This window comes from Ambystoma mexicanum, chromosome 1q (genome assembly GCF_040938575.1).
Source record: "Ambystoma mexicanum isolate Mex_15411 chromosome 1q, UKY_AmexF1_1, whole genome shotgun sequence".
In the NCBI taxonomy this organism is placed as follows: Eukaryota; Metazoa; Chordata; class Amphibia; order Caudata; family Ambystomatidae; genus Ambystoma; species Ambystoma mexicanum.
In genome coordinates, this window is record NC_090922.1 from 1,535,997,589 (window position 1) to 1,536,020,783 (window position 23,195).

General features: G+C 49.9%; 1 long non-coding RNA gene across 1 annotated transcript in view; it reads left to right on the top strand.

The window, feature by feature from the left end:
- Positions 1–17,592, top strand: part of LOC138522734 (uncharacterized) — a 190,151-nt gene extending 172,559 nt beyond the window's left edge. Inside the window, exon 4 of the long non-coding RNA XR_011283329.1 lies at positions 17,376–17,592. This is a non-coding gene — a long non-coding RNA (uncharacterized lncRNA). The remainder of the gene's footprint in view (positions 1–17,375) is intronic.
- Positions 17,593–23,195: the final 5,603 nt, after the last annotated feature.

Consider the following 23,195-nt stretch of genomic DNA (forward strand, 5'->3'; position numbering starts at 1 on the left):
CTCAACAGTGTGTTGGTGCTGACAGGTGTTACATAGAAGCGGGCCCTTCTTTTTGAACCACCATGCCCCACCTCTGCTACAAAAGCACCGTCTAGTGGAATTGGCTCGGATCCCCCAAACGTGAAGATGTGGGCCCTGGGGGCAGCAAGCTTCGGGGGGCACTCCATGGCATTGTAGTATTCCCTGGCCATCATGTTGACTAAGGCCCCTGTGTCCACTAGTACTGGGACAGATGATTAGTTGACTGCAACAATGCACTGCGGTTGCCATCTGTTCTTTGATTTGAGGGCCTAGACGCTGAAAACAAAGAAAATTATTTTCTCCTCTTCCTCTTCCTCCTCCTCGTCCAGTTGTGCACCTCATCACCCTGATCGACTTGGGCGACGTTAGGGCGGGCGTGATTGGCGAAAGTAGCCAGACCGAACAGGACCTTGCAGCACCATCACCTGTAGGGATGCCCTACACACCCGGGCACAGTGGTCAGCTAGGCCACATCGACCAAAAGCTTTCCCCACCGCTGGACAATCAGCAGGGTGGGGCAGGTCATACCCACACTTCAGGCACACCTCCCCTGGCTTTCGCCCCTGTCACTAAAATTACCTGCTGGTCTCCTGGTACCTCTGCCACCACGGCCCATGGCACAGACTTTTTCCGCCTGATTCCATCCTGGATGTATGTACCTCAGGCACTTCTTGGCAGTGACCCAGTTCGAGGATACAAGGCAAGGTGATCCCAGACTCCCGCAGCACCTGTCTGCATAGTTTCCCCGATCAGCAACCTTGGATCAGCAGATTCCTGACCATTGAATCAGGATTGTCCCTGACACACGCCACGGACAGCCGCCTGTGATGGCCATAGAAGTGGTCAAGAGTTTCATCCTATTTTTGATGGGTGGAAAGCATCACAAAACGTTGATAGTCTGCATTTGCCAAAGGAAGGAAGTAGTCATGAAGAGCTGTCTTCACTGCACCATTGGAGGCATCTGTTGGTTGGAGAGAGTCAAAGGTTTCATGCACCGCAGGCCTCACAGAGTACAATAGGGTTGCCAATTTGCTGTCCTTGTTGTTCTCCATGGTGGCCCTGAGGTACTTTTCGAGGTGATAAATCTCTCGCTTCCACCTTGGCCCCAGGCAGGACGGGGGGCCAGACACGTCAAACTCAGGGATTGGCTTTAGTGCCCCTGGAGGTCTCATCTGGGCCATGACTTGAGGCACAGGTAGGGGCAGAGGCTGGATCACAGGTGGGAGCGGGATCTGGGGCAGTGGCTGGGCCGCCGGCTGGGCCCCAGCTTGATCAGCCTGATCATTCATGGGTTAAGCGCAGGAGCACGCCACCTTGGAGAATAATGGGGCCGCAACTCACCCAGACAGTCTGCTTCACAAGTAGGAAGAATTTTGCAGGCCTTCTTGATCTTCAAATTTATCACACCAGTCCAGAATGTAGCATAGGCCACACGACCATGCTCCAGTCTTCATCAGCCAGTCACTGTGGGGTAGTAGAGGCCATATGCAAAGGCAGGAAGTGTCCACAAATTGAGCCAGGGAGGCCCCAGGGACCAACAAAGAAACAGCAGGTGTCCCCCAGCACCTCACCTCACCTCGACGAAGTACACATCAAAAATCAAAATTTCCAATATCTGATGCGCTGTGTGTGCAGAAACAGCTGCCCGCTATCAGTATGTTCAAGAATTAGACCTGGATGGCCTGTAGGAGCCCCTCCGGAGCGCCACAATCAACATAGGCCTCATCAACAAAATGGCCACCAGCCACATGGTCCACATCCTCTCCGCGGCATAGAACGAGATGATTCCATACCTCGTTCGATATGAAAAATGTATTTCTCATGCACCGCCGGGCCCGGGCGTAACTCCGGTCTCGTCCCTACTATTGTGGGGCACCCTGAGCACCCGCGATATCCCGTGAGCCCCCACCTGCCACAGACTCATACTGGCGACGTCTGTTCGGTTTGGGCTCCCCGGTCGCACTGACTGTTAGGGCACGCCCCCTTTATTTAAAGGCACGCTGCGGAGTGCAGCATCCCTCCGCTGTGTGCTGACCCTAAAGGGGCAGCACCACACTCCCTTCATATTGGTACTCAAATTCTTCTTGTGTCCAGCCCAGGGACAGTCCACTGTCTGGGTCACCTGAGCAGACATGCAAACACAATGGAGCCCCTGAGAGAGACATTTCACAATAGAAATCGGGAGCATTTAAGGTTCCCATAGGATGCATCGGGGTTATACTTATAAGAGGCAGGAGAGAGTAAAGAAATAGGACAATTTTTAATAGAAACTTCGGGAGTCTGCTGCCTAAATCGGTTCTCCTTAGCGGTGACCAACTGTTCTGGAGGCACCCTTAAAAGGTACAGAGGTCCTGTGTGTGGGGACAGGCCAGGCGCCGCCTTGTTTCTCTCTTGGGACAAATAAAGTCTCTAAAATTGAGCTATTGCATTTTCACAAATCGAAGGAAATGAAACAGGAAGCTTACAGTTTATTACACTGTTGTCATGGCGATTTATAAACATATTTCTATGCTGATTTCAACGGTTTGTGTGTGTTATTCTTAATGTTATTCTTAATGTAACCTTTGGCTAATCTCTAAACACTCCAACCACATGCCCACTCTCTCTACCCCCCCTATCAATCCCACCCACATTACATGTGCTGGTTGGTCTTTTCTTGGGCTATTGTGGGCTACTTTTCACAAATCCTCCCAAGGTTTCTTTGTTCTTCATGTATTTTGCTCACAACCAGCTACCATCCCCCACCCCCACTCTCTCTAACCCACCAACTCACAACCCTACCCCTACTTCTCACCTTACCCCCTCCATCTCTATCCTGACCAACCCAATCCTCTCCCTCTCTACCCCACAACCCAATCCCCACCCTCTCTACCCTCACCCATCCACTCTACCCCACTCACTTTACCCCAACCTGACCCTGTTCTCTCTACCCCACCTACCCTACCAATGCTCTTTCTAGCCCCACCCATCCCACCCACACTCTCTCCACCCCACCAACCCTATCCTACCCACCCTAAGCCCAACCCCACTCTCCATACCCCCACCCACTCTACCCCACCATACAACCCACTCTCTACCCCAACCACCCATCCTGCTCCCACCCACCCTACCTCCACTCTCTAGCCTAGGCCACTCTACCCCCACTCTCTCTAGTGCCACCCAACACCCACTCTCTTTAAACCCACATAGCTTACCCCTATTTTCACTACCCCACCCAGACTCCCGCCACTCTCTCTAGTCCCACCCAACCCCCACTCTCTCTACCCCCACCCAGCTTACCCCTATGCTCCCTACCCCTACCCAGCCTATTTCCACTCTCTCTACCCTCACCCACCCTACCCACACTCTCTCTCTACCTCCACCCACCCTACTACCACTCTCTCTACCCACACCGTCCCGACCCCCACTTTCTCTATTCCACTCCACACCCACTTTCTCTACCCCCACCCACCCACTCTACCCCACTCACCCACCATCCCCCACTACCCCACCCCCCTCATGCCCCTCAAGCCTACTTCTGCATGAGTCTGTCCTGATAAATTCTGGTTTCACCATCACTGTCTTGTGACCAATGCTGGATTTGACTTTTATTTACTTCATTCATTCACGGTGCGTCACTCTTTCTCAACTCTCATGCTGAACTTCCTTTGCATCTTGTACTCATGGTGGCCCTGAATCATGCTGTTCCCCTCTTCATCTTGTATCCAGGATTGCAACATTATGTGTTACTACTGACTTCTGCAATTGTATTCGCTCTCCCCTCTTGCTTACTCTCTGTTCTCACCTCCTCTCCATTATCCCTTTTCCTATCTCCACCCCTTACTTTCTTCTATGCGCTTACTCTATCAGAATTGTCCCTGGACCTAGTATGATAGCAACCTCGTCTGTCTCCTCCCCCTCCCTTACTGGTTTTTCCTCCCCAGCCCACCCTCCAGCACTATCTGAAATGTCGTCAGGCCTAGTATGATAGTCGCTTGTTTTGTTCCTCCCCTACCTTTCTGCACCCCTGTCGCCTGTCTGTTTTCATTGCCTTCCCACTCTCCCCCTCCCTTCCTTATCTATGTCTTAGCTCTTGCACTATCAGAAATGTTGTCAGGCCGAGTAAGATAGTTCATTTCACATCCTTACCGATCATGGCCTGTAAGAATGTCATTGCATTTTCCCTTGTTCCCTCCCTTGCCTTGAAGTGCTTTGAAACACATTGGCCCTCATTACGACCCTGGCGGAAAGCAACTGACCTGACCGCCATAGCGTAAATAGCGTTTCCGCCATGGCACGACAGAGTAAAGTGCGGCTAATTCTGACCCATCGGGCACGAGCACTACGCCTTGGCGGAAGTGCAAAGTCCGCGATGGCGGAAATGTCCCCAAAATGCCCCTCACCGCCGTCGTACGGCGACCTAGGTGCAATTCCGCCACCGGACATAGCGGTCACCGTAGAGAGCGGCAATCGGAAAATACGGTGACCGTAAATATACGGAAACGGAAGCAAAAACATGGTCCCGGAACGGGAAACAGCACGCCGTACACCTATAAAATCAGAACATTCACACAACCATTAAAAACACTACCCTGAGAGACATCCCAACCCGTCATCCACCCTAGTGAAACCAAAACAATGGGAAAAGTAGCGAAAAAAGCATGCGACCGCAAGCGGCAGGTCCACTTCTCACGTGAGGAACTCACGGTGCTCACAGAGACCCTCCAGGAGAATGCTGCCGTCGTCTTCTCGACGCAAATGACCAGGACGGCACTTGCGAACAAGAAGGCCATATGGGCCCTGGTGGCACAGCGGGTAAGTGCTGTTTCATTTGGGTGACAGGTATCTCCTCCCCTTTTGCCGCTGCCATCTGTATGCCACTCCTGCAGATGGCTTTTACTCCCGACACCTGCTGCTTCGTGTTAATCAGTGGAGCACCATTACGATCTTATGGGACGATCGCCAATGGCCCACATGCCCTTACGCAGTACTAGTGGCTAGGAGCAACATTTCGAGCTTTCAGCTGGACTAGTGCCTACCTAATGGGACGGCCCTGCGGTTCTAGGCGCTTCCATGTTGCCTTTTTGAACGTGGATGTAGCCCCTGTGTACCATGGAGGAACAGGGCGTCACACAAGAAGAAGCTGGTCAATTATTGCGGATGCAGCCCACAATTATGAGATATGATTTGGAGTTCATGACCTAATAGCTGTATGGCCCGGGTGATTTTGTTGTGCATTAAAATTTGATTATGATATTGACCTTGTAGCGTTATTCTTTGCAAGTTATGTAGCATATTCCTATTTGCGGAGTGATGTATTGTGAGGAGATCTGCTTTGGGTTCGGCCTTCTGAGCATAGTTGCGTGGTACTGTACTGGGCGCGTTTGCCTACGAAGGCCAGTAAGGTCAGGGATAGGGGCTGCCATTATGACTGTTTTAATGATGTCATGCTCATGGGAGGGGGATTGGCTTTTGTGTAACAGATGCCGGTCAGCCAGGTGGATTGGTGGAATGATGTGATTTTCAGAATATGGCTGGTCACAGGTGCCTGTGTTTGCGTGCGTTTCTTTGAGGGAGACTGAGGTCATGTCCATTGGAATGGCTTCTGTATTCGTGCCATCTGTGCCCTGCTGCTCCCATTGGCCCCTCTTGAGATGTGCCTGGCTGCTCAGTCACTCTGCCAACTTGTGTGGTACATGCTTATGCTGCTGGTTGGTTTGTTTACTGGCAGGGGTACAGGGCTGGTGCAGTCTCACTCAGGATACTGCTTTGTATGTTGCCTTGCACTGGTGTCAAGCGATGGGGGGCCTGTTTTTGTTTGTCTCAGTTTTCAGTTCATGTTGCTGTACTTGGAGCTTCACATGCCTGTGCTGCATCAGTACGGCAATGGTGCCATGGCTAATATGGATGGCCACTCACAAGGCACTTGGAGCCCCTACATTCATTTGTTCGTTGGCATGCATGGGTGACTTGTACATTTCACTGGTTGCATTGTTTGACTTCATTGCACCTACGAGGAGTTGTGCAATGTGGCCAGGGAGTGGTGTACAGGCACTCAGTAAGGCCTTTTATGGTTGGTTTGCGATGCCGTACTTCTCACCATGGCGGAATGGTACTTTCCGCCATGCTTGATGGCGTTAGGTACATGTCCGCTAGGGTCAGAATTCCCGTACCGTTGCGCCATGGTGGTAATTACGGTTTCGCAGTGCGCGCGTGCGCGTACTTGGTGCAGTTAGCGTTGGCGTTCACTACGGTGTCGCTAATGGCATCGTACTTTACGGTGACGGGTCATAATCGCAACGGGCGGTATTCGATGGCGGTATTGCATTTCTGCCATCGTTTTTCGATTTCCGCCAGGGTCGTAATGAGGGCCATTGTGTATAGGCGCTATATAAATAAACTATCATATCATATCATATCTTATCATATCACTCTCACTATCCTTACCCACTAACCCTAACCCCACTATTTCTGCCCCTACCCACCTACCCTACCCCTGCTCATTCTATCCCAACCCATCCATGCTACCCCCACTTTTTCTAACCCCACCCACCCTACTCCCACTCTTGCTAACCCCACCCACCCCACCCACCCAACCCCACCTCTCTCTACCCTCACCCACCCTACCACCTCACTCAGCCTACCCCACTCGCTCTACCCCACCTACCCACCTTACCTAACACTCTCTATCCCCACCCACCCATGTACCCAAATCTCCCATGGCACCAACCATACCAATTATCTCTACCCGCACCCACCCTGCCAACTCTCTCTACTCCCACCCAGCCTACTGTCACCCTTTCTACCCCCACCAGACCCACCCCACCACCCTCTGTCCATCCCATCCACCCACCCTACACCCTCTCTATCCCTACCCATCCTAATCCTTCTCTCTACTGCTACCCGTTCTACCCCTATTTCTCTATGGAACCCTACCACCTCTCTCTTTACCCCACCACCTACCCTAGACCCCTTATTCCCCCACCCATCTTACCCCCTCTCCCTATCATCCTTCCTCTCATTCTCGCTTAAATTCTTACCCTCTCCGTCATGCCCTTTCTCGCTCATGTTTCCTCTTGCTCATCATCCATGACACCCTCTCTCAATGGCTTCCTCCCTTGCTCTATTGCCCTTTTCATTCCTTTGCACCCTGCACCCCTTATCAGATCCCCCTTTCAAGCAGTGAACTCTCCTCCTTGTACCATGGTGTCATTAAATGCAAAATGTAAAGAACAGCATTAAATGCCAACACTATAAGCATTGCCAATGTGTGTTCCTTTTTGAGGGAGAGGCACTTCGAAGTAGATGCAGAACAGAAACCAGTCGTTCTGTCTTTCATTTGCCATCTATGCTTGCCTGTATCTACCTGTTCCCCCTGCAGAAGCGCCTGGCAGGTGGCAATGTTGCAGCCGCAGCAAGGGTAGTTTACCCCAGGCTAATAATAATTGAAGTACATGGCAGCTGTCATGTTTCAACCACAGCAAGGGTAGGTAACCCCTGACTAACAATAATTGAAGCGCATGGCAGCTGGTCATGTTGCAGCCACGGCAATGGTAGTTAAATCCTGGCTAACAATAATTGGAGCGCATGTCAGCTGGTGATGTTGCAGCCACAGCAAGGATAGTTAACCCCTCGCTAACAATAATTGAAGCGCATGGCAGCTGGTGATGTTGCAGCCAAAGCAAGGGTAGTTAACCCCTGGGTAACAATAATTGAAGTGCATGGCAGCTGGTAATGTTGAAGCCACAGCAAGGGTAGTTTACCCCTGACTAACAATATTTGAAGCGTATGGCAGCAGGTCATGTTGCAGCCACAGCAAGGGTAGTTAACCCCTGGCTAACAATAATTGAAGCGCATGGCAGCTGGTGATGTTGCAGACACAGCAAGGGTAGTTAACCCCTGGCTAACAATAATTGAAGCGCATGGCAGCTGGTCATGTTGCAGCCACAGCAAGAGTAGTTAAACCCTGGCTAACAATAATTGAAGCGCATGGCAGCTGGTCATGTTTCAGCCACAGCAAGGGTAGTTAACCCCTGGCTAACAATAATTGAAGCGCATGGCAGCTGGTGTTGTTGCAGCCACAGCCAGGGTAGTTAATCCCTGGCTAACAATAATTGAAGCGCATGGCAGCTGGTCATGTTGCACGCACCGCAAGGGTAGTTAACCCCTGGCTAACATTAATTGATGTGCATGTCAGCTGGTCATGTTGCAGCCACAGAAAGGGTAGTTAACCCCTGGCTAACAATAATTGAAGCGTATGGCAGCTGGTCATGTTGCAGCCACAGCAAGGGTAGTAAACCCCAGGCTAACATTAATTGAAGCGCATGGCAGCTGGTCATGCTGCAGCCACAGCAAGGGTAGTTAACACATGGCTAACAATAATTGAAGCGCATGGCAGCTGGTCAGGAACAGCAAGGGTAGTTAACTCCTGGCAAACCTTAATTGATGTGCGTAGCAGCTGGTCATGTTGCAGGCACGGCAAGGGTACTTAACCCCTGACTAACAATAATTGAAGCGCATGGCAGCTGGTCATGTTGCAGCCACGGCAAGGGTAGTTAAATCCTGGCTAACAATAATTGGAGCGCATGTCAGCTGGTGATGTTGCAGCCACAGCAAGGATAGTTAACCCCTCACTAACAATAATTGAAGCGCATGGCAGCTGGTGATGTTGCAGCCACAGCAAGGGTAGTTAACCCCTGGGTAACAATAATTGAAGCGCATGGCAGCTGGTAATGTTGAAGCCACAGCAAGGGTAGTTTACCCCTGACTAACAATATTTGAAGCGTATGGTAGCTGGTCATGTTGCAGCCACAGCAAGGGTAGTTAACCCCTGGCTAACAATAATTGAAGCGCATGGCAGCTGGTGATGTTGCAGACACAGCAAGGGTAGTTAACCCCTGGCTAACAATAATTGAAGCGCATGGCAGCTGGTCATGTTGCAGCCACAGCAAGGGTAGTTAAACCCTGGCTAACAATAATTGAAGCGCATGGCAGCTGGTCATGTTTCAGCCACAGCAAGGGTAGTTAACCCCTGGCTAACAATAATTGAAGCGCATGGCAGCTGGTGATGTTGCAGCCACAGCCAGGGTAGTTAATCCCTGGCTAACAATAATTGAAGCGCATGGCAGCTGGTCATGTTGCACGCACCGCAAGGGTAGTTAACCCCTGGCTAACATAAATTGATGTGCATGTCAGCTGGTCATGTTGCAGCCACAGAAAGGGTAGTTAACCCCTGGCTAACAATAATTGAAGCGTATGGCAGCTGGTCATGTTGCAGCCACAGCAAGGGTAGTAAACCCCAGGCTAACATTAATTGAAGCGCATGGCAGCTGGTCATGCTGCAGCCACAGCAAGGGTAGTTAACACATGGCTAACAATAATTGAAGCGCATGGCAGCTGGTCATGTTGCAGGAACAGCAAGGGTAGTTAACTCCTGGCTAACCTTAATTGATGTGCATGGCAGCTGGTCATTTTGCAGCCACAGAAAGGATGTTTAACCCCTGGCTAACAATAATTGAAGCGCATGGCATCTGGTGATGTTGCAGCCACAGCCAGGGTAGTTAAGCCCTGGCTAACAATAATTGAAGCACATGGCAGCTGGTGATGTTGCAGCCACAGCAGGGGTAGTTAACCCCTGGCTAACAATAATTGAAGCGCGTGGCAGCTGGTCATGTTGCAGGCACTGCAAGGGTAGTTAACCCCTGGCTAACATTAATTGATGTGCATGTCAGCTGGTCATGTTGCAGCCACAGAAGGGTAGTTAAACCCTGGCTAACAATAATTGAAGCGCATGGCAGCTGGTCATGTTGCAGCCACAGCAAGGGTAGTTAACCTCAGGCTAACATTAATTGAAGCACATAGCAGCTGGTCATTTTGCAGCCACAGAAAGGATAGTTAACCCCTGCCTAACAATATTTGAAGCGCATGGCAGCTGGTCATGTTGCAGCCACAGCAAGGGTAGTTAACCCCTCGCTAACAATAATTGAAGCGCATGGCAGCTGGTGATGTTGCAGACACAGCAAGGGTAGTTAACCCCTGGCTAACAATAATTGAAGCGCATGGCAGCTGGTCATGTTGCAGCCACAGCAAGGGTAGTTAACCCCTGGCTAACAATAATTGAAGAGCATGGCAGATGGTGATGTTCCAGCCACAGCAAGGGTAGTTAACCCCTCGTTATCAATAAATGAAGCGCATGGCCACTGGTCATATTGCAGCGACAGCAAAGGTAGTTAACCCCTGGCTAACATTAATTGATGTGCATGTCAGCTGGTCATGTTGCAGGCACGGCAAGGGTACTTAACCCCTGACTAACAATAATTGAAGCGCATGGCAGCTGGTCATGTTGCAGCCACTGCAAGGGTAGTTAAATCCTGGCTAACAATAATTGGAGCGCATGTCAGCTGGTGATGTTGCAGCCACAGCAAGGATAGTTAACCCCTCACTAACAATAATTGAAGCGCATGGCAGCTGGTGATGTTGCAGCCACAGCAAGGGTAGTTAACCCCTGGGTAACAATAATTGAAGCGCATGGCAGCTGGTAATGTTGAAGCCACAGCAAGGGTAGTTTACCCCTGACTAACAATATTTGAAGCGTATGGTAGCTGGTCATGTTGCAGCCACAGCAAGGGTAGTTAACCCCTGGCTAACAATAATTGAAGCGCATGGCAGCTGGTGATGTTGCAGACACAGCAAGGGTAGTTAACCCCTGGCTAACAATAATTGAAGCGCATGGCAGCTGGTCATGTTGCAGGCACGGCAAGGGTACTTAACCCCTGACTAACAATAATTGAAGCGCATGGCAGCTGGTCATGTTGCAGCCACGGCAAGGGTAGTTAAATCCTGGCTAACAATAATTGGAGCGCATGTCAGCTGGTGATGTTGCAGCCACAGCAAGGATAGTTAACCCCTCACTAACAATAATTGAAGCGCATGGCAGCTGGTGATGTTGCAGCCACAGCAAGGGTAGTTAACCCCTGGGTAACAATAATTGAAGCGCATGGCAGCTGGTAATGTTGAAGCCACAGCAAGGGTAGTTTACCCCTGACTAACAATATTTGAAGCGTATGGTAGCTGGTCATGTTGCAGCCACAGCAAGGGTAGTTAACCCCTGGCTAACAATAATTGAAGCGCATGGCAGCTGGTGATGTTGCAGACACAGCAAGGGTAGTTAACCCCTGGCTAACAATAATTGAAGCGCATGGCAGCTGGTCATGTTGCAGCCACAGCAAGGGTAGTTAAACCCTGGCTAACAATAATTGAAGCGCATGGCAGCTGGTCATGTTTCAGCCACAGCAAGGGTAGTTAACCCCTGGCTAACAATAATTGAAGCGCATGGCAGCTGGTGATGTTGCAGCCACAGCCAGGGTAGTTAATCCCTGGCTAACAATAATTGAAGCGCATGGCAGCTGGTCATGTTGCACGCACCGCAAGGGTAGTTAACCCCTGGCTAACATAAATTGATGTGCATGTCAGCTGGTCATGTTGCAGCCACAGAAAGGGTAGTTAACCCCTGGCTAACAATAATTGAAGCGTATGGCAGCTGGTCATGTTGCAGCCACAGCAAGGGTAGTAAACCCCAGGCTAACATTAATTGAAGCGCATGGCAGCTGGTCATGCTGCAGCCACAGCAAGGGTAGTTAACACATGGCTAACAATAATTGAAGCGCATGGCAGCTGGTCATGTTGCAGGAACAGCAAGGGTAGTTAACTCCTGGATAACCTTAATTGATGTGCATGGCAGCTGGTCATTTTGCAGCCACAGAAAGGATGTTTAACCCCTGGCTAACAATAATTGAAGCGCATGGCATCTGGTGATGTTGCAGCCACAGCCAGGGTAGTTAAGCCCTGGCTAACAATAATTGAAGCACATGGCAGCTGGTGATGTTGCAGCCACAGCAGGGGTAGTTAACCCCTGGCTAACAATAATTGAAGCGCGTGGCAGCTGGTCATGTTGCAGGCACTGCAAGGGTAGTTAACCCCTGGCTAACATTAATTGATGTGCATGTCAGCTGGTCATGTTGCAGCCACAGAAGGGTAGTTAAACCCTGGCTAACAATAATTGAAGCGCATGGCAGCTGGTCATGTTGCAGCCACAGCAAGGGTAGTTAACCTCAGGCTAACATTAATTGAAGCACATAGCAGCTGGTCATTTTGCAGCCACAGAAAGGATAGTTAACCCCTGCCTAACAATATTTGAAGCGCATGGCAGCTGGTCATGTTGCAGCCACAGCAAGGGTAGTTAACCCCTCGCTAACAATAATTGAAGCGCATGGCAGCTGGTGATGTTGCAGACACAGCAAGGGTAGTTAACCCCTGGCTAACAATAATTGAAGCGCATGGCAGCTGTTCATGTTGCAGCCACAGCAAGGGTAGTTAACCCCTGGCTAACAATAATTGAAGAGCATGGCAGATGGTGATGTTCCAGCCACAGCAAGGGTAGTTAACCCCTCGTTAACAATAAATGAAGCGCATGGCCACTGGTCATATTGCAGCGACAGCAAAGGTAGTTAACCCCTGGCTAACAATAATTGAAGCGCATGGCAGCTGGTGATGTTGCAGCCACAGCCAGGGTAGTTAAGCCCTGGCTAACAATAATTGAAGCGCATGGCAGCTGGTGATGTTGCAGCCACAGCAGGGTAGTTAACCCCTGGCTAACAATCATTGAAGCGCATGGCAGCTGGTCATGTTGCATGCACAGCAAGGGTAGTTAACCGTTGGCTAACAATAATTGAAGCGCATGGCAGCTGGTCCTGTTGCAGCCACAGCAAGGGTAGTTAATATCCTGGCTAACAATAATTGGAGCGCATGTCAGCTAGTGATGTTGCAGCCACAGCAAGGATAGTTAACTCCTTGCTAACAATAATTGAAGCGCATGGCAGCTGGTGATGTTGCATCCACAGCAAGGGTAGTTAACCCCTGGGTAAAAATAATTGAAGTGCATGGCAGCTGGTAATGTTGTAGCCACAGCAAGTGTAGTTTACCCCTGGTTAACAATAATTGAAGCGCATGGCCACTGGTCATATTGCAGCGACAGCAAAGGTAGTTAACCCCTGGCTAACAATAATTGAAGCGCATGGCAGCTGGTGATGTTGCAGCCACAGCCAGGGTAGTTAAGTCCTGGCTAACAATAATTGAAGCGCATGGCAGCTGGTGATGTTGCAGCCACAGCAAGGGTAGTTAACCCCTGGCTAATAATAATTGAAGCGCATGGCAGCTGGTCATGTTGCAGGCACAGCAAGGGTAGTTAACTCCTGGCTAACATTAATTGATGTGCATGGCAGCTGGTCATTTTGCAGCCACAGAAAGGATAGTTAACCCCTGGCTAACAATAATTGAAGCGCATGGCAGCTGGTGATGTTGCAGGCACGGCAAGGGTACTTAACCCCTGACTAACAATAATTGAAGCGCATGGCAGCTGGTCATGTTGCAGCCACGGCAAGGGTAGTTAATATCCTGGTTAACAAGAATTGGAGCGCATGTCTGCTGGTGATGTTGCAGCCACAGCAAGGAGAGTTAACTCCTTGCTAACAATAATTGAAGCGCATGGCAGCTGGTGATGTTGCAGCCACAGCAAGGGTAGTTAACCCCAGGGTAAAAATAATTGAAGTGCATGGCAGCTGGTAATGTTGTAGCCACAGCAAGGGTAGTTAACCCCTGGCTAACAATAATTGAAGCGCATGGCAGCTGGTGATGTTTCAGACACAGCAAGGGTAGTTAACCCCTGGCTAACAATAATTGAAGCACATGGCAGCTGGTCATGTTGCAGCCACAGCAAGGGTAGTTAACCCCTGGCTAACAATAATTGAAGAGCATGGCAGATGGTGATGTTCCAGCCACAGCAAGGGTAGTTACCCCCTGGTTAACAATAATTGAAGCGCATGGCCACTGGTCATATTGCAGCGACAGCAAAGGTAGTTAACCCCTGGCTAACAATAATTGAAGTGCATGGTAGCTGGTGATGTTGCAGCCACAGCCAGGGTAGTGAACCCCTGGCTAACAATCATTGAAGCGCATGGCAGCTGGTGATGTTGCAGCCACAGCCAGGGTAGTTAAGCCCTGGCTAACAATAATTGAAGCGCATGGCAGCTGGTGATGTTGCAGCCACAGCAAGGGTAGTTAACCCCTGGCTAACATTAATTGATGTGCATGGCAGCTGGTCATTTTGCAGCCACAGAAAGGATAGTTAACCCCTGGCTAACAATAATTGAAGCGCATGGCAGCTGGTCATGTTGCAGCCACAGCAAGGGTAGTTAACCCCAGGCTAACATTAATTGAAGCGCATGGCAGCTGGTCATGCTGCAGCCACAGCAAGGGTAGTTAACCCCTAGCTAACAATCATTGAAGCGCATGGCAGCTGGTCATGTTGCAGGCACAGCAAGGGTAGTTAACTCCTGGCTAACATTAATTGATGTGCATGGCAGCTGGTCATTTTGCAGCCACAGAAAGGATAGTTAACCCCTGGCTAACAAAAATTGAAGCGCATGGCAGCTGGTGATGTTGGAGCCACAGCAAGGGTAGTTAACCCCAGGCTAACATTAATTGAAGCTTATGGCAACTGGTCATGCTGCAGCCACAGCAAGGGTAGTTAACCTCTTGCGCACAATAATTGAAGCACCTGCCAGGTGATGTTTTGTAAAACATGTAGCTGATAGAATAATAATTTCCAAAATCAACCAATTTAAGAATGTCTTGACAGCTTTTATGTTAGTTCTGTTTTTATCCCTTGTAAGATAAAGTGCTTATAATTTACTGGTTTGTCTAATGTAGAAAAGATGGCTTAATAGTTCAGAAAACATGTTTGATCAAAATGGCTATTTTTCTTCTATAGTACATAAACAAACATGTATTCATCTGGATAAAAATCCCAATCTGGATTGCGAGCATCCAGAGGAATAGAAACTGCTCTTCTGAACACCTGTGAAGAACTGCTCACATCCCTGGATTCCAATTCCCGTGCTGTCCTCATCCTCCTTGATCTCTCTTCTGGATTTGACACAAGAACCATTCCATCCTCATAAAAAGGCTCCATGATATCCTTGGCATCTCGGAGCGGGCACTGTAGTGCCTTACCTGCTTCCTTGCTGACCGTTCCTCCAAAATCATTCTGGGCTCTTTCTCCTCCCCTACCACCACCTCCACCTGTGGCGTCCCCCGGGGCTCCATTCTTTCACCCATGCTCTTTAACATATATCTTTCTCTGCTGGACCGCCTCATTTCCTCATTATCCCCCAACTTCCAGTGCTACGCTGACGACACACTCTTCTTCAACCTTCCTAATGAAGCCCTTGCACCTTCCTTCATCCCTGACTGCCTCTCAGCCATCCAGGCCTAGTGCACTGCTAATGACCTCTGCCTGAATGCCAGCAAAACCGAGATTCTACCTATTGGGTCCCTTGCACTCTGGCCTTCCTCCATGCCTCCCCCCTCCTCTGATGCCAGTCATCTTCGATTCCTCCCTTTCCTTCATCCCTCATATTCAGGACATCATCAAAAAGTCCCACTTTCAGCTCTTTCTTCTCAAAGGAACTCTAGTTTTACTCACCTTCCCCCAGAGACTCATTGTTACCCTTGCTCTGATACTCTCCAGGCTAGACTATTGCAATAGCCTCTTCCTTAGTCTTCCTTTGACCACCCTGCAACCCCTCCAGCAACCCAGAATATGGCAGTGAGACTTATCCTTGGTCTCAAGCCGAGGGACTGCATCTCTCCTGCCCTACAAAGCCTTCACAGGCTCCCGGCCTCAGCACGGATTAAATTCAGATCCCTCTGTATCATCCACAAGGATATCTGGTGCCGAGGACCACTCTATATTCAACGCTTCCTGATCAAATACTCCACTTCCAGACCACTATGTTCCCCTGGCACCAACTCCCTGCGTGTGAAGCGGTTTCCTAAACAGAGAGCTTATGGTCAATCACTTTCCTCGGCGGGCTCCTTTCTGTGGAATAGCCTCCCTCTGCAACTTGAGCAGGACCTACTTAAGCTCCATAAAAGCCTCAGGCCCTGTCTCTTTACCTCTTCCTTCTCCTCCTCTCTTCTCTGCTAATCATACAGTAGCGTGACTGATGTGCCTGGCTCTTATGTATCCTCAGGGACCTGATCCCCCACATCTCTCATCCCAGCCGCTGTCTATATACTGCACTTACTCCCACAGGAGGTTGCACTTTCGCTCTTCTCTTCTTAAGCACTTCACCCCGCGCACTTCTCCATGAGCACCACAGCACCTATCCCTTACCCACCCCTCCCCTCTGCCATAGCTCTCAACCATTCGCCTCGCAAAGGCGGGTGAAATCACCCGATTTTGTTTTTGGCGGGTGAGACGCCCATTGGAATGAATGGGCGTGCAGGAGGCTTGGCGGGTGAGTCAGCCCTTTGCAAGGCAGGTGACACCCGCCAAAAGCGGGTGAGTTGAGAGCTATGCCTCTGCACTTGCATGTTCTGAACACTCACAAGGCCTAGTGGGTTCATCTCCCCTCCCCGTTATTCTCATTATTTGTTTGTACTATTAATTCAATTATCTATCTTGTTCTAATTCATGTCTACCCTCCCCCTCCCCACCCTGTTGCCCTGTGGGCACTTTGAAACATTTGTTGCTAATTGTATAAGCGTCTAACAAATGGCCAATAAATAAATAAAAAAATCTGAGCTAATTCCTCAGTGTCACTGGGTTCACTAAACTAAACCTCTACCAAGTCCTTTCATGGTGTGTGTGGCTCTGAGAGAAAGATCTGTGCCTCTAGATTTCAGGAGTGCCTCAGGTTCAGGAATCTAGAACCTTCTGGTGGACGCACACAACGGACAAGAAAGTAAAGTTACACATGGCAGGTGGTATCGTCTCACAGGCAACATCCCAGTCCTGACCGGTTTTTGATGGTTCTTGTGAATTGGTGAATGTTTGCCAATAGTTTATCCTATGTTGTCATGCTCACTGAATTGTCTGACAAACACAGTCCTTAATGCATAAATAGCCCGCAGGGGACAGCTTACACTTGCAGTCCTTGCCACCGGCCATGTTGGAGCATGCGCGACTGCATTACCATGCATGCCTACGGGTGCCCCCTGGTGTATGCAGGCAGAATTGCACGCAGATCCCAGCATCGGCGCCGGCATGAAAATGTAATGTGTGCAGCGGTGCATGTAGCGGCTGAGGGGGGTCAGAAGCAGCCTTTTTCCTCCAGCTGTGTGTAACACGTCATGGTTTGTAATTTGCGGGCTGTGGCCACGTCTCCACCCTACCTTTTGAACTGTGAAAGCCTCATCCCACACTAAACTGAGCCCCTGTTTCCCATTCTCTATTCACCCAGAACTATGCTGATTCTATTCTTAGCATCTAGAATGTTCTAAAATTCTCTTTTGTTCCTTCTCTCTAACCACAGAGATTCCGGCTTTCCTGGCTTCACAGTCCAAGTACTGGCCTCTCAATGAAGATGGACCCTCCCCCACTCCCTGATTGGTGCTTTCAAAGGAATGCAGGATTACTCTCACGCTGCCATTGGATAATTGACTCCCGAATGCTCTTGTTAAAGGAATAACACTGCATCTTGACGTCACCGCCCTGGAACATTACACAATAAAGACCTCCCTGCACTCTCACTGGTGTGCTTCACTTTAATGCCGAGAACAGCTGTGGGAAGCCCGACTTCCTATGATGTGTTATTATACAGAGAGGGTGGGGGGGGGGCGCCTATGCCTGTTGTCACCCCGCACCCAAGTTAAGGGCCTGTGGCAACGCTGTGGGCGCATAACAGGATGACGATTACACCTATTATAGTCCCCCACCCAGGGTGCAATGCCATTACTATATGGTTACATCACAAATACAGGTAAAAAAACTAAAGGAAACACGCTGACTTTGGGCTGGTGGAGTCTTGGCTCTGGGATACACTGAGCAGTGATGCAAAAGGTTTGGAGAAAAACATTAGGTCTTGCAACAATTGTTAAGGCCCTCTGCAGACGCATTGTGTAAAATGGCCGCCAGCATTCCCATAGTCTAAAGGAATTATGATGGAGCAGAATCTCAGAGGCTCACAGTGGGCACCTGCTGGGGTCTTTCACTACGATATGATCGTCCACCAGTAAGATCCGAGTCTCAGAATCCATGCAATGAGATCTGTGTTAATGCCCGGAACAGAGTCTCAGAATCCATGCAATGAGACCTGTGTTAATGCCCGGAACAGAGTCTCAGAATCCATGCAATGAGACCTGTGTTAATGCCCGGAACAGAGTCTCAGAATCCATGCAATGAGACCTGTGTTAATGCCCGGAACCTGAAATGTCGGGGAGGCAACATTTCTCAGCAAGCACATTCATTTCCTGCATGTGGTGCCCCAGTGCAATACAAGGGGAGCTCATTTATTTCCTGCAGGTGGTGCCCCAGTGCAATACTTGGGGAGCTCATTCATTTCCTGCATGTGGTGCCCCAGTGCAATACTTGGGGAGTTCATTCATTTCCTGCATGTGGTGCCCCATTGCAATACTTGGTGGGCTCATTCATTTCCTTCATATGGTGCCCCAGTGCAATACCTGGGGACCAGATTCATTTCCTGCATCTGGTGCATCAGTGCAATACTTGGGGAGCTCATTCATTTCCTGCATATGGTGCACCAGTGCAATAACAGGTGAGCTCATTCAGTTCCTGTATGTGGTGCCCCAGTTAAAAACTTGGGGAGCTCATTCATTTCCTGCATGTGGTGCCCCAGTGAAATACTTGGGGAGCTCATTCATTTCCTGCATGTGGTGCCACAGCGCAATACTTGGGGAGCTCATTCATTTCCTGCATGTGGTGCCCCAGTTAAAAACTTGGGGAGCTCATTCATTTCCTGCATGTGGTGCCCCAGTGCAATACTTGGGGGGCTCATTTATTTCCTGCATATGATGCCCCAGTTCAATAATCGGGGAGCTCATTCATTTTCTGCATGTGGTGCCCCAGTGCAATACTTGGGGGGCTCATTTATTTCCTGCATATGATGCCCCAGTTCAATAATCGGGGAGCTCATTCATTTCCTGCATGCGGTGCCCCAGTGCAATACTTGGGGGGCTCATTCATTTCCTGCATGTGGTGCCCCAGTGCAATAATCGGGGAGCTCATTCATTTCCTGCATGTGGTGCCCCAGTGCAATACTTGGGGGGGCTCATTCATTTCCTGCATGTGGTGCCTCAGTGCAATACTTGGGGAGCTCATTCATTTCCTGCATGTGGTGCCTCAGTGCAATACTTGGGGAGCTCATTAATTTCCTGCATATGGTGCACAAGTGCAATAGCAGGTGAGCTCATTCATTTACTTCATGTGGTGTCCCAGAGCTCATTCATTTCCTGCATGTGCTGCCCCAGTGCAATACTTGGGGACCACATTCATTTCCTGCATGTGGTGCATCAGTGCAATACTTGGGGAGCTCATTCATTTCCTGCATATGGTGCACCAGTGCAATAACAGGTGAGCTCATTCAGTTCCTGCATGTGGTGCACCAGTGCAATACTTGGGAAGCTCATTCATTTCCTGCATGTGGTGCCCCAGTGAAATACTTGGGGAGCTCATTCATTTCCTGCATGTGGTGCCGCAGTGCAATACTTGGGGAGCTCATTCATTTCCTGCATGTGGTGCCCCAGTGCAATACTTGGGGGGCTCATTCATTTCCTGCATATGATGCCCCAGTGCAATAATCGGGGAGCTCATTCATTTTCTGCATGTGGTGCCCCAGTGCAATACTTGGGGAGCTCATTCATTTCCTGCATGTGGTGCCCCAGTGCAATACTTGGAGGGGGGGTCTCATTCATTTCCTGCATATGGTGCCTCAGTGCAATAATCGGGGAGCTCATTAATTTCCTGCATGTGGTGCCCCAGTGCACTACTTGGGGAGCTCATTCATTTCCTGCATGTGGTGCCCCAGTGCAATACTTGGGGGGCTCATTCATTTCCTGCATATGGTGTCCCAGAGTTCATTCATTTCCTGCATATGGTGCCCCAGTGCAATACTTGGGGAGCTCATTCATTTCCTGCATCTGGTGCCCCAGTGCAATACTTGGGGACCTCATTCATTTTCTGCATGTGGTGCCCCAGTGCAATACTTGGGGAGCTCATTCATTTCCTGCATGTGGTGCCCGAGTGCAATACGTGGGAACCTCATTCATTTCCTGCATGTGGTGCCCCAGTGCAATACTTGGGGAGCTCATTAATTTCCTGCATGGGGTGCACCAGTGCAATAACAGGTGAGCTCATTCAGTTCCTGCATGTGGTGCCCCAGTGCAATACTTGGGGAGCTCAGTCATTTCCTGCATGTGGTGCCCCAGTGAACTACTTGGGGAGCTCATTCATTTTCTGCATGTGGTGCCCCAGTGCAATACTTGGGGAGCTCATTCATTTCCTGCATGTGGTGCCCCAGTGCAATACGTGGGAAGCTCATTCATTTCCTGCATGTGGTGCCCCAGTGAAATACTTGGGGAGCTCATTCATTTCCTGCATGTGGTGCCGCAGTGCAATACTTGGGGAGCTCATTAATTTCCTGCATGTGGTGCCCCAGTGCAATACTTGGGGGGCTCATTCATTTCCTGCATATGATGTCCCAGTGCAATAATCGGGGAGCTCATTCATTTTCTGCATGTGGTGCCCCAATACTTGTGGAGCTCATTCATTTCCTGCATTTGGTGTCCCAGTGCAATACTTGGGGGGGGGGGCTCATTCATTTCCTGCATATGGTGCCCCAGTGCAATAATCGGGGAGCGCATTCATTTCCTGCATGTGGTGCCCCAGTGCAATACTTGGGGAGCTCATTCATTTCCTGCATGTGGTGCCCCAGTGCAATACTTGGGGAGGTCATTCATTTCCTGCATATGGTGCACCAGTGCAATAGCAGGTGAGCTCATTCAGTTCCTGCATGTGGTGGCCCAGTGCAATACTTGGGGAGCTCATTCATTTCCTGCATGTGGTGCCGCAGTGCAATACTTGGGGAGCTCATTCATTTCCTGCATGCGGTGCCCCAGTTAGAAACTTGGAGAGCTCATTCATTTTCTGCATGTGGTGCCCCAGTGCAATACTTGGGGAGCTCATTCATTACCTGCATATGGTGTCCCGGAGATCATTTGTTTCCTGCATGTGGTATCGCAGTGCAATACTTGGGGAGCTCATTCATTTCCTGCATGTGGTGCCCCAGTGCAAAACTTGGGAAGCTCATTCATTTCCTGCATGTGGTGCCGCAGTGCAATACTTGGGGAGCTCATTCATTTCCTGCATGTGGTGCCGCAGTGCAATAGTTGGGGAGCTCATTCAGTTCCTGCATGTGGTGCCGCAGTGCAATACTTGGGGAGCTCATTCATTTCCTGCATGTGGTGCCCCAGTTAAAAACTTGGGAGCTCATTCATTTCCTGCATGTGGTGCCCCAGTGCAATACTTGGGGAGCTTGTTCATTTCCTGCATGTGGTGCCCCAGTGAAATATTTGGGGAGCTCATTCATTTCCTTCATGTGGTGCTCCAGTGCAATACTTGGGGGGGGGCATTCATTTCCTGCACATTGTGTCCCAGAGATCATTCATTTCCTGCATGTGGTGCCCCAGTGCAATACTTGGGGGGCTCACTCATTTCCTACATATGGTGCCCCAGTGCAATACTTGGGGGGCACATTCATTTCCTGCATGTGGTGCCCCAGTGCAATACTTGGGGGGGGGGTCATTCATTTCCTGCGTATTTTGTCCCAGAGATCATTCATTTCCTGCATGTGGTGCCCCAGTGCAATACTTGGGGGGCTCACTCATTTCCTACATATGGTGCACCAGTGCAATACTTGGGGGGGCACATTTATTTCCTGCATATGGTGCCCCAGTGCAATACTTGGGGGGCTCATTCATTTCCTGCATATGATGCCCCAGTGCAATAATCGGGGAGCTCATTCATTTCCTGCATGTGGTTCCCCAGTGCAATACTTGGGGAGCTCATTCATTTCCTGCATGTGATCCCCCAGTGCAATACTTGGAGGGCTCATTCCTTTCCTGCAAATGGTGCCCCATTGCAATAATCGGGGAGCTCATTCATTTCCTTCATGTGGTGCCCTAGTGCAATACTTGGGGAGCTCATTCATTTCCTGCATGTGGTGCCCCAGTGCAATACTGGGGGGCTCATTCATTTCCTGCATATGGTGTCCCAGAGCTCATTCATTTCCTGCATATGGTGCCCCAGTGCAATACTTGGGGAGCTCAGTCATTTCCTGCATGTGGTGCAACAGTGAAATACTTGGGGAGCTCATTCATTTCCTGCATGTGTTGCCGCAGTGCAATACTTGGGGAGCTCATTCTTTCCTGCATGTGGTGCCCCAGTTAAATACCTGGGGAGCTCATTCATGTCCTGCATGCGGTCCCCCAGTGCAATACTTGGGGAGCTCATTCATTTCCTGCATGTGGTGCCCCAGTGCAATATTTGGGGGGCTCATTCTTTTCCTGCATATGGTGTCCCGGAGATCATTCATTTCCTGCATGTGGTGCCTCAGTGCAATACTTGGGGAGCTCATTAATTTCCTACATATGGTGCCCCAGTGCAATACTTGTGGAACTCATTCATTTCCTGCATGTGGTGCCCCAGTGCAGTACTTGGGTAGCTCATTCATTTCCTGCATGTGGTGCCCCAGTGCAATACTGGGGGGCTCATTCATTTCCTGCATATGGTGTCCCAGAGCTCATTCATTTCCTGCATATGGTGCCCCAGTGCAATACTTGGTGAGCTCATTCATTTCCTGCATCTGGTGCCCCAGTGCAATACTTGGGGACCTCATTCATTTCCTGCATGTGGTGCCCCAGTGCAATACTTGGGGAGCTCATTCATTTCCTGCATGGGGTGCACCAGTGCAATAATAGGTGAGCTCATTCAGTTCCTGCATGTGGTGCCCCATTGCAATACTTGGGGAGCTCGGTCATTTCCTGCATGTGGTGCCCCAGTGAAATACTTAGGGAGCTCATTCATTTCCTGCATGGGGTGCACCAGTGCAATAACAGGTGAGCTCATTCAGTTCCTGCATGTGGTGCCCCAGTGCAATACTTGGGGAGCTCAGTCATTTCCTGCATGTGGTGCCCCAGTGCAATAATCGGGGAGCTCATTAATTTCAATCCTGTGGTTCCCCAGTGCAATACTTGGGGGGCTCATTCATTTCCTGCATATGGTGCCCCAGTGCAATAATCAGGGAGCTCATTCATTTCCTGCATGTGGTGCCCTAGTG